This window comes from Oncorhynchus mykiss, chromosome 8 (assembly GCF_057628025.1).
Source record: "Oncorhynchus mykiss isolate SJ-2025 chromosome 8, ASM5762802v1, whole genome shotgun sequence".
Classification (NCBI taxonomy): Eukaryota; Metazoa; Chordata; class Actinopteri; order Salmoniformes; family Salmonidae; genus Oncorhynchus; species Oncorhynchus mykiss.
Genome location: NC_143029.1, coordinates 57,552,501 through 57,558,412, shown reverse-complemented (window position 1 = coordinate 57,558,412; position 5,912 = coordinate 57,552,501).

The following is a 5,912-nucleotide window of genomic DNA, read 5'->3' as shown; positions in this document are numbered from 1 at the left end:
TAGATTGTTTGTTGATGGTGATATCTTTTTCTGTCTCATCTGTGTCACAGAGACGCATAGTGATGTCATCTTTGTATTGCATGTATACATTGTGATGTAATGGTATATGTAATGGTATATGTAATTTCCCTGTGTCACAGAATCATATGTTGATGTAGTTCTTTGGTAGGGGTAGAAGTAGACCGTGATGTCCTTTATCTGTGTCACATACTGTATGCTCATAGTGATGTCATTTCCCTGTGTCACAGAGGCACACTGTGATGTCATGTCTCTGTGTCACAATGGCATATTGTGATGTCAATTCAGTATCACATACTTACAGTTGAAGTCGGTAGTTTACATACACCTTAGCAAAATACATTTAAACTCAGTTTTTCACAATTCCTGACATTTATTCCTAATAAAAATTCCCTGTGTTAGGTCAGTTAGAATCACCACTTTATTTTAAGAATGTGAAATGTCAGAATAATAGTAGAGAGAATGATTAATTTCAGCTTTCATTTCTTTCATCAGCCTCTGCATTCCATGACCCCAATGCCCATACTGATTGTTCGCTGCCATAACATCCTATACTCTTTATAATTAATAGAATTGCTGTATAGATGATACACATGGGTGTGCAGGCATGTGATGTTGGAAAGTGACCTAGTTATCATGGGGGAGAGGGAGGTCTTAAGTAGGGCAGAAAGTTGACCTAAATTGAAAGGGAGAGCTCCTGCTCCTCGTCAGCTTAAACAGCATCCCCGAGAACCAAAAGGGAATGTGCTGAGGGATAAAAGAGAGAGACAGACCGGTGGTGGAGAGACTATGAGAGAAGAAGAGACAGAGCGAAAAACAGGGGCTAGCGTTTGAGATGCTTCGGTGGGAACCAAGGAGTAACACATGAGTTGGAGACTGGCCACTGCCGCTTTAGAAGAGAGGCAGAAATCAATGTACCTCTTAAGATGTCTTAGGGACATTATCAAATCAAATCAAAATGTATTTGTCACATGCTTCGTAAACAGCAGGTGTAGACTAACAGTGAAACGCTTACTCAAGGGTCCTTTTCCAACAATGCAGAGATAAAGATACATTTAAAAAAAAACTATAATAATGACACAAGAAATAAATATACAGTGAATAATGAGTAAAAATCACATGGCTATATACAGGAAGTACCAGTACCGATCCCATTTCTAGCAGATAAATGCACCAGACGTTCTCAACTGATGGAACAGACTAGAGTTCTGAAGATGGAATGAGAAAGGGACTTATGAAGGAAAGATAATAGGCCCTGTCATGATGTCACTCCATGATGGAGCACTAGGACAGGTAGTGGGGCTTAGGGACAAGGAGGGGGTTCTGTGGTGGAGCGATATCAGGCACTGTGATGAAACTCTGCGACAGAGCAATAGTAGGCCCTCTTATGGAGCTAAGGGACGGAGTGATAGCTGCCCTTTTTAAAACCCCTGAAACCATTATGCCAATTGAGATTAGAAAATTAGAAAACATTTTCCAGTGTGAGAGTGGATGGCCTTCAGTTTGATAAACATACACTTCAAGTTCTGTATTCTACCATGTTTTTTCCCTTAGATACAGTAAATGACATAGCAACAAGACAATTGTAAACAGTTCATGTATTTTCAATTGATGTCAATAGCCTTGATTGATCCTGTATCACTTAAAATATGTTATGAAGACTCAATGATTCATTGCAGTACTGATGAAATACACAAAGGGTACTGGTGTAGTCTAAATCATATATTCACGTTTCAGATGGATTTCAAATAGATAATTCTGTCAGGGCCAGTACATGATTCCTCGGCTCCAGTAGGTGAAGCAGTCGGGTGGAACAATTGAATCCTGTCGACATGTTGGAGGAACAAGAAAGACCATGAATGCAACAAATGAAAGTGTGTGCACTAACCACTGTAAATCGCTCTGGATAAGAGCGTCATGCTAAATGACTCAAATGTAAAAGTATAATGTAATAATGTACTCCGTCTAAACTCAATCTTGTTCCCGGGCAGCACGTACACAGTACATGGACTGGAGCTTTTGGCGAGGACTCTACCACTGCATTGTGTTGTCTTCTTTCTCAACTAGGGTCCTATTTAGCGGTCACCAGCAGCCTCTGAGAGAAGTACCGCACATTTGCTGTCTCAGACACGTTGCCACGGCAACCCCGGGAAGGAGAGCGCGAGAGCTCTCTTCCTTTTTTTCTCCAGATAGAGGAGAGGCAGCGTTACCAGTCTATGCTTTGTGTCAAAAGATGGGCATGAGTGTGTAGCGTTGTGAAACCCGACTACCACACACAAACACATATGCATCCAGAAACAAACCAAATAATCCAAGTGCTCTAATGTGCTCTCTGGCCCGGAGGTGCTAAAACAAAATGAAAACCAAGTCCAATATCCCTTCTGAGGGGGATATGTTTTTTATTCCTGCATTTCTGGTGAGCCGCTGTGAAGCATAATGGTGGAGCCTAGGGAGGTATATAAACAGCAGGATATTGAGGCCTAGATAAGTCATAAAAATGTATAGTGATGACTAGATCAAAGGCAGGGGCATCGATACGACAAACCACTCGAATGAAGTTGTTTCATTTACTGCTTTTAATGTGTCTGGAGCATTCCTTTGAATGCTGAATGGTTGACACGACACTGCAGGGCTTCACTCACTCTATTTTTCTATGTATCTATAGTACCAGTCAAAAGTTTGGACACACCTACTCATTCCAGGGTTTTTCTTCTTTTTAAAAAACTATTTTCTACATTGTCGAATAATAGTGAAGACATCAAAACTGTAAAATAACAATTTTATATGTAGTAAATGTAGTAAACAAAAAAGTGTTAAACACATTTTTTGATTTTAGATTCTTCAAAGTAGCCAACCTTTGCATTGATGACAGCTTTGTACAATCTTGGCATTCTCTCAACCAGATTCACCTGAAATGCTTTTCCAACAGTCTTGAAGGAGTTCCCACATATGCTGAGCACTTGTTGTCTCCTTTTCCTTCACTCTGCGGTCCAACTCATCCCAGGTCATCTGATTCCATCACTCTCCTTCTTGATAAAATAGCCCTTACACAGCATGGAGATGTGTTGGGTCATTGTCCTGTTGAAAAACAAAGTATGGTTAGTCCCACTAAGGTCAAACCAGATGGGATGGCGTATCGCTGCATAATGCTGTGGTAGCCATGCTGGTTAAGTGTGCCTTGAAATCTAAATAAATGACAGACTGTTTCACCAGCAAAGCACCCCCACACCATCACACCTCCTCCTCCATGCTTCACGATGGGAAACACACATGCAGAGATCATCTGTTCACCTACTCTGCATCTCACAAAGACATGGAGATTGGAACCAAAAATCTCAAATTTGGACTCATTAGAACAAAGGATAGATTTCCACCGCTCTAATATCCATTGCTCGTGTGTCTTGGCCCAAGTCTCTTCTTCTTATTGGTGGCCGTTAGTTTCTTTGCAGCATTTCAACCATCAAAGCCTGATTCATGCAGTCTCCTCTGAACAGTTGATATTGAGATGTGTCTGTTACTTGAACTCTGTGAAGCATTTATCTTTATCTCTAATGAACGTGTCATCTGCAGCAGAGGTAACTCTGGGCCTTCCTTTCCTGTGGCGGTCCTTATGAGAGCCAGTTTCATCATAGCGCTTGATGGTTTTTGTTACTGCACTTGAAGAAACTTGACATTTTCCGGATTGACTCACATTCATGTCTTAAAGTAATGATGGACTGTCGTTTCTCTATGCTTATTTGAGCTGTTCTTGCCAGATAATGGACTTGGTATTTTACCAAATAGGGCTATCTTCTGTATACACCCCTACTTTGTCACAACACAACTGATTGGCTCAAACACATTAAGAAGGAAAGAAAATCCACAAGTTTTAAGAAGGCACACCTGTTAATTTAAATGCATTCCAGGTGACTACTTCATGAAGCAGGTTGAGAGAATGCCAAGAGCTTGTAAAGCTGTCATCAAGGTAAAGAAGAATCTCAAAAATAATATTTATTTTGATTTGTTTAACACTTTTTTGGTTACTACATGATTCCATTTGTGTTTTTCATAGTTTTGATGTTTTCACTATTATTCTACAATGTAGAAAATATTTCAAATAAAGAAAAACCCTGGAATGAGTACAGTAGCTGTTTCCAAAACTTTTGACTGCTACTGTATTTATTTATTTCAATGTCTCTCTTCTCAGGGCTCCGATCTCTGCCTCTGTCTCTCTCCTCTCTCTTTCTCTCTGTCAGTCTCTCTTACTCCATCGCTTCTTTTCTTTCAATCCATCTCTCTTCCCTGTCCAATCAAAGCATGTTCTACTCCAGAACTAGGTTTATGAGTACTAGAAGTCCAAAATGGTCAACATTTTATTTAACATATCAGGATGAAGCACATTATCTTTGTGAATAAGGTATTACAGCTGTATTTAAATAATGCATGTTCTTGTTCGAAATTTTACTGTTGATGTTAAATTATGCTGCAACTTTGATGCACTACTGCATCATCCAGGCTTTTCATAGCTCGGGGTTACACAGATCCTTCCTTCTTCCTTTGTTTCTTATTCCTTTTGAAATACTTGGGAGAGTTTTATGGCTCCTTAGTTCCTTATTTGGTCATCATCACACTTCTCTTCCTCTCTGTTATTCCTGTCTCAGTGTGAGATCACCAGACAGACATGACTGAGAATGCGATCCTTCCACTGCCACCTCTCAACCCACAATACAAATCTACGGAAGGTAGTTATTTCCCAGACACCTTGAGCCAGTCCAGCCCCAGAGTCCATCCTCTGTTGTTTAGTGCATCAGACTGAGTCAGTAATGAAGTGGCACACTCTATCGCACATCAATCAAGCTTGTCTGTCTGTCTGTCTGTCTGTCTGTCTGTCTGTCTGTCTGTCTGTCTGTCTGTCTGTCTGTCTGTCTGTCTGTCTGTCTGTCTGTCTGTCTGTCTGTCTGTCTGTCTGACTGACTGACTGACTGTCTGACTGAGAGAGAGAGAGAGAGAGAGAGAAGAGTTGTTCTCTGCAGCTGAAGACTGAAGCAGGCGCTGTAGATTATTTCTGCATTGTCAGCTTTGTCCTCAGTAATATGATTTATCACTAAAGAGGTCAAACAGTTACTCTCCAGCTATAATACTGTAAGATGTACTGATATATGCCTACCTCTGTGGTATGAATCCGTGATGATATCACTTTGGTTAAAGATATGAGTGTTATGGGTGATTTCATGTTTGATGGCATCATGTCAACTTCATACATATCATGTTGTGTTACTGTTTACTGACGATTCAGTATCTGTGAAATAAAACAGTAATTGTTTACAAGCAGTTGTTGTGATAAACAGCATTTGTATTTCCCTGAAGCACCTCCCCCCATAGACTTCAGTTCTACCCAAAATGAATGGAAAACTATTCCTATCCCTCCTATAGAGTTATTATCACGTCTTATTCTGTCTGGGATATTCATGGGGGTTTATTCGCTCTAAAACGAAGAAGAGGGTTGGTCTAGAGAATGTAGGTCAGGCCATGAGAGAGAGAGATCCTGTGAATGGAAAGAGAAGAAGAAGAAGAGAATAAAAGTACCGCTTAAGGAAAAATCTGCACGTCCGTTAACTGATCTTCATTTACAAAAGCTACCGCTAATGTAGCTATTACAATAATTGTTCCTAGTCCCTTTGTGGGGTAAAGTGACAGAGTCATTATCTGTTCAGTTTCCACTGGTTATCCACGCTGAGAACAGAGAAAGAATGTCAGCCATTTTGATTTTGAGTACAGTACAATGATACACGCTGCCCAGAAGCTCTTCTGTGGATTTGTAGTTTGCAGTAAGACCATTCTTTATTCCCCTTTCGTTAATATTTAACAAAAAAATCCCCTCCATTACCATGTAACTACTATGTAACAACACTGTT